The sequence below is a fragment of the Triticum dicoccoides genome, chromosome 6B (assembly GCF_002162155.2).
Source record: "Triticum dicoccoides isolate Atlit2015 ecotype Zavitan chromosome 6B, WEW_v2.0, whole genome shotgun sequence".
NCBI classification, from domain to species: Eukaryota; Viridiplantae; Streptophyta; class Magnoliopsida; order Poales; family Poaceae; genus Triticum; species Triticum dicoccoides.
Window position 1 is genome coordinate 30426187 of NC_041391.1, and position 10349 is coordinate 30436535.

The 10349-nt window shown below is 45.0% G+C and overlaps 1 long non-coding RNA gene across 5 annotated transcripts; it reads left to right on the forward strand.

Annotated features, from left to right (window-relative positions):
• The first annotated feature begins 3381 nt into the window (after positions 1–3381).
• LOC119321893 lies at positions 3382–8614 on the forward strand. 5 transcript variants are annotated; one of them, XR_005155264.1, is made up of 4 exons: positions 3382–3533; positions 4017–4580; positions 4687–4948; positions 5103–5425. It is a non-coding gene; the product is annotated as an uncharacterized LOC119321893 (long non-coding RNA). The 5 variants fall into 5 exon arrangements; XR_005155265.1 differs by having other exon boundaries at positions 3391–3533; positions 4499–4580; positions 5103–5423; XR_005155263.1 differs by adding an exon at positions 8511–8614 and having other exon boundaries at positions 3479–4580; positions 5103–5245.
• Positions 8615–10349: the final 1735 nt, after the last annotated feature.

Here is a 10349-nt window from a genome sequence, read left to right on the forward strand (position 1 = left end):
GCCGAGTCAGCGAGACGGGCGATTCGTCCTCCTCATCGCCTCGGTTCCCGCGGGAATCATTGCCAAGGCTGCTGCGCTGCCGCCGCCGGTCAGCCTTGCCATTGATTCCTCATCACAGGCGGCGCGTCACGGGGCGGCACGGCGACGCCTCCCCTCCCGCCACGCGTACACACGGGCGCGGCTAATATAAGCCGATGGCCTCCCTCGCCTCTGGCCACACCCGCCCTAGCCGTCGAGCTCTTCCTCCCACGTGCGCCGCCGCCGAGCCCTCCCTCTCCCTCCCTCGCCCTCACTCCGACACCCGATGGCTGCACGTTTCCCCGGCGACGCGGCGGCGGCCAACGGCTTCGGCCGCCGCTCGCTCCACGAACAGGAGTCGTGGCTCCTGTTTGAGGCCAACATCCCGGCGCCGCCGGACATGCGCGCCGGGCCGACGGGGTGGAGGCTCAGCAACAAGGGAGTGCCCGTTCCCCCGTTCGCCGGCATCGTCATCAACGAGGGCGGCCGGCGCGCCTCCTTGTCGGCTCCTCCGCGCTTCGTCAAGCCAAAGACGGAGCCGGGGCTCGCGGCCATGAAAACCGAGCCGGGGCTCCCCGCCGTGAAGATGGACCACGACGACGTGGAGCTCGACGACGAAGCGGCCCTGAAATCGCGCAAGGACTACCTGAAGATGGAGATGGAGCGCCAGTGCGCCGCCCTGCAGCGCTTCGAGCAGCGCCTTCGGGGCCGCGGTGAAGGAGGCGTCGTCGTCCTCGATGACAGCGACGAGGACGATGCGCCGCCACCACCACCAGTCCACCATGGCGACGCCGGGCAGGGGTCCAGCAGGGACGGCCGCGTCAAGGAGGAGAAGGCCGCTGACGACGGTGGCGAGGATGGCGGCGACTACTCCGCGTTCAGCGATTTCTTTTTTTAGACAAATTTGCTATGTAAGCCGCGAACATGTCTAATATATGACAAAGTTTGCCGAATTTTGGCCGTGTTTCAACCGAACTTCGCCGAATGGTTTTTTCTTAAAAAAATTAGACGCCTCTCGGGGTGGCCCTGGGGCCGGCGACTGGGCACCAACTCGCCTCCAGGCTGTTTGTTCGCGCCGGCTCACCCCTAGACGGCGATTTTACGCGCCCCCTGATGGGCCAACGGCTGGAGATGCTCTTATTCAAGAACAAAAGATCCAGAGGAGGCGTATAGCGGTGGCGTCTGATGGTGATTTGCCATCAATCATGACTTGAGGAAGGGTTGCCACGTGTCTTTGTCGTTATGCGAGCTAGGTTATCAACGACTCTTTCAGTAGTGATCTAAACGCTCGTGTATATTTTTTTAGGGAGGGAGTAGGAGATATCACGGCTATAACATGTGGGTATGCAGCTGCTTGCATGTGCGATGCTCGAAGTCAAGGGTCTTTCATTCTTTTTTTTCCTTCTAAATAGTTTCGTTGTGTCGTGTGGTTGCAAAGGCCAGCTGTACTAACTGCCTAGACATTTAAACAGTTATCGACAACCAAAGTGATCAACCACGAGACGTTCTCCTCTTGCTCCTTCCATGAGTAAGTCCAGGGCCGGCCCTGAGGGGGGGCAGGGGGGGGCGGCCGCCCCGGGCCCCCAAAGTCCAGGGCCCCCCCACCAGGGGTATTTGCTTATGGGCCCTTCTGTCGTTGGTGAGAAACAAGTCAAAGGGCTGGGCTTCAGGCTGAGAAACAAGCAGCCGCACGCAGCGATTCCTTGATTCACGAAAGAACAGGAAAGAGAGCAATCGATTGAATCTGACGACCCCTTCCTATTCCATATTTCCACGCACCGATTCGCAGCCCTTAGACCGCGGCCGTCGTACTGTCGCCTCCTCCTAATTTCCGTCCTAATCCAGCTCGTCGCCGCCGCCACCGTACTGCCTGCTAATTTCCTTCCTAATCCAGTTCACCGCCGCCACCGCCGATTTCAATTCCTGGGGCCTCCATCGTCTGATCAACAAGCCGCGCTTTGCGTGTTCTCCGTCTGACCATCCTCAGAGTCGACTCTCTAGGCACCGAGGTATATCATATTTCTGTTCATTGGATGCCGTTCAACATTGATGCATTTTTTCCAGCATTTCGTGTTATCATTTGTCTAGAAAGTATGCATCAGATAGCAATAAAAGGCAAAGGAAAAAAATGTTGATAACTGGTACAATCACAAATTGAAGATATTCAGAAATTTTTCAGTAGTCATACTGGGTGCTTCTACCGCTACGATGAACTCAGATGATGAGTTGAAGATAGTGGCCAGATATGAAGAACAACCAACTAAAAGGAATTTTGTATCTGATCAGCAAGAAGAAAATGTCGATAACCCAACATTGACTATAACAATGTAAGTGGCTCCAAAAATGTAGGTAATTCATCGGATGCACACACGCATTCGGCTATTGTTGAGGAACAACCTGTTTATACTTCTGACATTATCTTCATAACTTTTCCACAGTTGAAATTATTGAAGAATTATCTGAGGTCAACAATGACTTAAGAAAGTTTTGATGGACCGGCAACTTTATGCATTGACAAGAAATTACTAAATGAGATTGAAACCACATCATAAGGGACTTGCATCGAGAAATGTTAGAAGAAACTTTTAAGGTAATATGTATGAATTATCTAAACTCCTAATGTCTCAGTTGGTAGGTCGCGTTTCGGGTTTTATTTTCGTCCCATCTCACCCGGTTATTTTTGGTACCTATTTTGGTACCTCCTCCCACCTCCCAACGGTTCTCTCCTGGACCGTCGAGCGATGCCTCCCGTGGAGATAGCGATGCCTCAGGTAGCGAGCGAGGCCTGCACGTCAAAAAAAACCTACGAAAGAAAACCAACGAGAAAAAACCCACGAGCGAAGCAACGCACACCCTCCCTCCGCAAACCCTAGCCGCCACACAAGGGAAGAGATGAGGGACATCCCGTTGCGTCCAAACGTCTCCACCGCCGGCCTCTCTACACTCCGCTCCCCAGTCCCCACCTCCTCCGGTCCTCCCGCACGGCCGGTCTTCCGTGACGACACCAACCGTTCAGAAGCGGAGTCGCCGCCTCGACCCGGGGTCCCCCCGTCCCCGTCGTGCTCGGCGCCGCGCCCATCCCGAGGCACCACCCGCTCGTTGTCGGCTCGCCCGAGCCTGCCAAGAAGTCCGCCGTGCCGCGGAGGGGCTCCTGGGGCCGAGAAGCATAGCGGCGCCGGCGATGCTGGGGTGCTCACATCACCCAAGGTTGACAGGCCCATCGCGCTCAACTTCGAGGAGAGGATGCCCGTCAAGAAGCGGCCCTCGCCAGCGCAGAGCTCGGCATCGAGGAGAGGTCCATCACCACTGATGAATATCACGAGCGAGCGAGCCAGCGGCCATGCGTGCGTCAGGACACGCTCGTAAGGACCCCCGCCTCCTTCCTTCCTTGTGCTCGGCCATGCCTAGCAGCAAGGAGGAGGATCTACTACCCTACGGAAGGGAAGGAAGAGGCTGCCGGCGAGCGAGGCACGGCCACGGCGTTGGACTCACCGGGGACGGCTGCTCCTCCCGAGGTAACCAACCCCTCTGATCCTCTTCTTCCCCCAATTCTATTTGCATCTGCGTGCGTACGCAACTTCAGTTCTGTACATACATATTCAGTTCAAACTGAACCCCAACCCCAACCCGTTGGCTGAAGCTTCAGTTCTGTACATGCATATTGAGTTCAAACTGAACCCCAACCCAACCCGTTGGCTGAAGCATTTACATGCCTATGTAAACCTGGGAAATGGGAATGCTCCAAAACCTAAATTAAATCAAATCCAAACTGCATATATACCGCTTGTCCGTCAAGTGAAATCCACCAAACCAACCCACTCCAATCCATGACCGACAGTACCAACCCAACCATCTCAAAGTTTTGGTTTTGGACTACTACTACTGAACCCAATTTCCAATCTTAACCTACCCATCAGCCGCACATTAAGCTCTGTACCTATGTTCAGTTTGATTAACCGATTAGCAAATCAGTGAGGGCAGGTTCCAATTTTTACTAGACGGGAAAGCATGCCACGCTGTAATTTTGATCGCTCTACGGTTGGACGACAAACATGGAGGAAACCCTGCTGACGTGCATGCGCTCCTCTGCGCTTGGTGACCAATACATCTGCTCCATCGTGAACATGTGCTTCGTGTCAAACAGGTAGCCGCCAAGGGTGAGCTCGTGCAGCGGTTTAGGTATAGATGTGCATCCCATAAGGGAAGCTACAGTTTCTTTCATAAAACTATTTGTTGTTAGTGCATTGCATATTGAAGTAAACTGGATGGGCTTATCTTGAGTTCTCCATCAAGTTATATTACTTTGACAGGAAAAAGTGCAGAAAGACCATATAAAGTACTCTGGTGAGTCTCTCAATTGAACTAGATTTTTTTTAGGTGCGTGAAACATGCACAATGATTTGCTCTGTTGAGTGTAAGTTGAACTAGCACTTGAATTATAGCTCATGCCGGTATGCTAATTTTCTCTTTCTCATATCAGCTCTCCTTTTTGTCCATTTTTATTCACTACTACCTGAAGGAAACTGTACTGGATAGCAGCAGTAGAAACTGTACTATGGAAGGTGCTTACTATTTTACCCTTTTTACTTTGAGGTAAATTTTTGTTATTGTTTCCTTTAGTCAAGTGCTATCCTTCACAAAATTGCATTTTTTTGTTCAATGTGCTAGGGACGGTGAGCGATTCTGGGAAATTCCTTGTGGCCGTGAAAGGCCAGGATGCCATACTGATTGTAGTGCAATGAGCGGGCATTATTTAGGCCAAGTGTTTAATATTCAATATTTTATCTTTCCACATCACGGGAATGAGCTCCCGCAAAGCCGAGTAGCGAATCCTGGGAGTGAGGTCAAATGCTGGATGCATATGGGTTTTGTCAACGACAATGGCCAAAAGGCGGCAAAAGTAGACAAAAACTTCTTCACTATCAAAGATGTAAGGGGGGTGAATCTCTTATTTTTTGTTGGCATACTTGCAGTTAAACTATATATCATTTTTTTGTAGTCGAACTTGGTCATCTTATTGTTGTCGCTGTAGATTATTGCTCTGTACCATCCCATGACTGTAAGGCTAATCCTGATGCGAACAGACTACATTGTCCAGCAGAAACTAGAGCAACAGTCCAGCAGAAAAGGAAGCAGCCAGAGAAGAAGCAGCAGTAGGAAAAGAAATAGTCCGAGGTTCAGTGGCGCATTCTCCAGTGCTCTGCAGCTTCTTCGCCATTATTGATGGGTGAGCAAGGCAAATCCACTAGCTAAGCTCTCTCTCTCTCTCTCTCTCTCTCTCTCTCTCTCTCTCTCATGAAACTTACCGGTTCCATCAGATAAGGTGAAATGGGACACAAATTGAAACGACTAAATTTGAACCAGGAATTTCTTGTAATCTTGATCATTTTTTGTGTGCATTCTATGCTCTGTTTTCTGCACTTTGGAGTTGTGAAACAAGTGTGGGCTCCTTGCTGTTCAAGGAAAGATCTCCTTGTTTTTGTCTAAGGATGTACTTCACTACTATGTAGGCTTCTTGCCGTCTTTGTTGGTTTTAACATGCTTGACGTTTATAGGGCATCTTGAATGTGCATGTAGATCAGGCATATAGATCACGAATATCAGCTAATTGTCAAGATTACTTAACTGCACCATGTCAATTATCTGGAAAACAAAACGTTAATTTCCTTCAAGGTGAAATTGCTTGCAAAATACAGTTGCATGCAAGAATTGCTCTTTAATTTGGAAGTCATTGGTATCTTTTAGAAAGAAGATCAATTTGTTGATGGTACAAGAAGGTGTGGTTTTTTTGTCGCTTATATGCCGCTGAATATTTGCAACGTTGGCATATTTGGTACTTGCTGTTTTGAGTCCTTATTTGTTCTTGCTTGCTTTCTACTTCATCTCTTATTATGTGACAACTTAAGCTTTTTATTCATGTGGAATCTGAATATGAATACCACAACAGGTGTAAGCTTCATGATGTATGTATCAGCACCACGGAAAACTTTCTGGAGTTTACATAATGATACTCCAATTCAGGAGCTTGCATACTCATTACATTTTTTGTGGAGTGTTGATGAAATTCGGCAAAAACATCTGCCTGTTAATATTTAGAAAAGAGGTTTGAGGTTATCCAGATCTTCAAGTAAGTTAGTTCTCAATCCTATGTCAGACATATAACACATTGCTTCCTCGGAGTCGCTAGAACTGAATTGAACAGTCCGAATAGCAAAGGGAGTTGGTTTCTGATGGTCATCACAATACAACCAAACAAACTAACAGAACATCTTTGCAGTAGCAGCACGAAGTAAAACATATAATCCATAAACATACATCTCTCTCAGTGTCCGCACTGGCTGCTAGGAGCCGGGAGGGGAGCAGAAGGGTCGGTGGGACGACATCACGACAGAGGCGGCAGATGTCGCCTGGGAATGAGGGCGTGGACCACGCGGTCACAACTCACAGGCGGGAGGGGAGCTAGGGATAAGTGACGGGGCGACTCGTACGGGGTCACAAGTCGTCATCAAGCCCGAATCCAGGTACTAACCACGCCAAGTGTGCTCACCGCCGCTCACCAGACCTGGCCGGAGCTTATACCGTGGCTCGCAGGAGAGGGGAGATATTGCAATTGAGGGATGGGAGGGGGCGGTGAGCATGGAGCGGAGGCCACAGATCCAAGCCTAGGAGGGAAAGGAGGCGAGGCGACGCTATGTCGGGGAGAGGTGGCGGGGGTGGTGGGAAGAGTGAGGCTTGTGCCTGTGTGTTGAGAGAGTGAGAGGAGTGAGTTGTGTTTTTCTTTTGCGGAATAAGATAAGAAGCAAAGTAGAGGTTGGCTGCATTTGATTTTTAGAAAAATCGGCTGTTTTTTATATAGAGGGAAATTCGGTTGTTTTCTCTAGAGAAATGTAACATATTTTTTCTGCTAGAATATCACATACCCTAAATAGTAAATTACCAAGAATAATCATCAGATAGTAATTTATAGATGAGCCTACAATTTATTGAAATTGGGATGCCACTCAATCTACTAAAAAGCACTATATTACTCATTCAGTTAAAAATGGGCATTGTTCATTTCTAGCCGTTGACCATGAATATATATTTTAAATTCATGATTTTTAATATATAGTTTCCTAATAACTGTTTATATTTTCCACTTCTATAGGTCATATAAAAACTTATGGATTTGGATGATGCTTCAAAAATGTCGACTGACATGACATAGGCACTGACGTAGCGATGATGGGCCGCAAAAGATTTATTTATATATATGTTTAATTTCCAGTGGACGGTTAAATTTATTCTTGTTATTACTATATTGAAGGTAATATTAAGTTATTCAATTGCAGATGTGTCTGCCTATTTTATTTCTGATTTTATGCCCTTGTGAAACGGTAAAGAATTGCTTCATTTGATTTGCACGATGAGTATTCTCTGTTGCACATTCTTAGACCTTCATTATGAAATATTCATGCTAACTATATATATTGCTTCTGTAGGATGATTATTATCATGTGAATGAAGCTGAAAAAATCATTGTTGATATTGTGTGAGAAAATCTTAAGCGCATCAAGTAGAAATCTTAATTCGTAACAAATTATTAGTGCGCTCATGGTTTTCTATGTACATATCAACAAATTATATTTTTTTTTCATCAACTTACATTGCAAGTGAAGTGGATTTCAATTATTACCCAATTTTTACTGGCTATCTTCTGTATGTATGTGAAGTTTAAGATGCATTATGTTATATTATATATACAACTTCAGTAGAAGATTTCAAATGCCCGTGGCAACGCACGGGCATTCTACTAGATACAGACTCTCTCAATTGTGTAGATAGTTCATCAAGTAATGGTTAGCAGTTCATGCTTCTGCTTCACCTTTTAGTTAATTATCCGCTTTTAAGTATTTGTTGCCGAAGTGAGCATCAAATTGCAGGAATTTTGTAATTCATCAGTAGAATTATCCGATTCATTCGCTTTTGTTATAACGCACGGGCATTTTGTAACATCTTGCCGAAGTGAGCATTTTGTAGAGATTATCCGATTTTAAGTATTTTATTTAATGTGTCTATCTATGGTTGTGATCCTAGAAGGCAGTAAATGTGCACTTGTGTTTTGTTAATGCAACAGAGTATCTATGAGATTAGTAATTCTCTGTATAACATGGAAATTCTTCAGAACTGTAATTTTGAATGAAGCTATTTTCTGATATTTGAATCTTGACAAAAATTAACATGAGTGATATAACCCATATAACAAAACAGATGAGAGTTGTCTTTGCAAGTTGCACTGCAAAGATTGCTTTTTACTGAAGTTATCCTTGGCGGTGTACAACTTAAAACTTGACTTATACTTTTCATTTCACATTGATGTGCTCTCCAGTGAGAACATTTTTTTGAGTGAACCTGTTTCATTAGATATGCCCTTTTATTTTGTGGGAAGTTGTTCAGACTTTTATTTGATTATTTATTTCAGTTTTGTAAAAATGGAGTATGGTTCCATGTAGGACGAAGGGAGGAAGAGAAGCAAATTATAACACAGTTTAGTTCATGGTCTAGGAGCAAGGAAAGTACACATCCATCTTTGTGATATTGATAGGCATAATACTACATACAGACTCTCAATTGTGTAGATAGGTCATCAAGTAACGGTTAGCAGTTTGTGCTTTTGCTTCACCTTTTAATTAATTATCTGCTTTTAAGTATTTGTTGCTGAAGTGAGCATCAAATTGCAGGAATTTTGTAATTCATCAGTAGAATTATCCGCTTCATTCACTTTTGTTATAACGCAAGGGCATTTTGTAACATCTTGCCGAAGTGAGCATTTTGTAGAGATTATCCGCTTTTAAGTATTTTATTTAATGTGTCTATCTCCGGTTGTGATCCTAGAAGGCAGTAAATGTGCACTTGTGTTTTGCTAATGCAACAAAGTATCTATGACATTAGTAATTCTCTGTATAAGATGGAAATTCTTCAGAACTGTAATTTTGAATGAAGCTATTTTCTGATATTTGAATCTTGCCAAAAATGAACATGAGTGATATAACCCATATAACAAAACAGATGATAGTTGTCTTTGCAAGTTGCACTGCAAAGATTGCTTTTTAGTGAAGTTATCCTTGGCGGTGTTAGATAAGTATTAACGTGACTGTTTACTTGGTTAAGATTACATTCACGTTATTTCTTCTAACCTTCTAATCTCTATACACAGCTAGCTACAGCTTGGGACAACTGCTAGAAGAATGAACGGTTGATTCCTCTACAGCAACGCCTGAGGTCAGGTTCTATGCGAGTGCAGCAGTGTTGGCGGTGTCGGCCATGGTGGTAGCATGTGCACTTGCCGAGGGTGGATGAGGCTTTGATGATGGCGCTAGCAAAGAAGGCATGGGGCAAATGGAGACGGGGTTCCTTTGTGACAACGTATGGGAGGCTGATGGGTTCCCTTGGAAGTTGGAACAATGCGATGTTGCCGAGACAGCACACTGGGTTCCAATTCCAGTTGGACGAATAGTATGTACGTGATTCATTCACTCTTTTGATCATTCCTTATTGCACGTACTGCAGTTGGAGGATATACCAATATAATGGATGGATCTACTAAATATTAACATGTCAAGTACGACAGTACATGCCAACTAACTGAGCTATATATGGTGTGACACTAACGATCTACGCGCTTCCTCCCTAAGTGTTGTTTGCTGACTGCCGGGCCTTCCATCGGATGTTGTGCGCAGATAATTTTGTGGGAAGTCTTACCGTCCCTATTTCATAGAAAAAAAATCCAGGTATGTTATTTTCTCTATTTTCAAAAAATGATAATGATATGAAGCTTAGAAGTCGTGTGTCATGCTTTGGAAATAAAACTTACAACCCCCATAGTTCAGGATCTTACTGAACTTTGCGTGTCATGTATTTATAACCGCATTTGTTTCTCGAGCTTTAGTTATTAAACTTTTCTCTAAAACTACAGAGTAACCGTTCTGAATACCGAACTTTGCATTGCATGTGTTAATCTTAAAAAAACACAAATTTGAGAAATATCAAATGGAAGTTCACAACTAATAGAAAAGTTTAGCTCTTACAAGATGGTAGGGATTTCAAAAGTTTTAGCTTCATCTTTTGTTGTTACACCATATGTTATGTCAGTAAATTGAGTTATATGATGAGCATGGTCTTATCTGTTCAGGTTGCTGAGTTTTGGCCTTAAGGTGCAGCATTGGTAAGGAAATTATGCATCTTTTTTGAGGTTACTGATATTTAACCATCTCATGTCTATCAATAGTGCATACATTATGGTTGATAAAAATATCTTGCCATGTCAAATGCATAATGTTGTAATTCCTTCA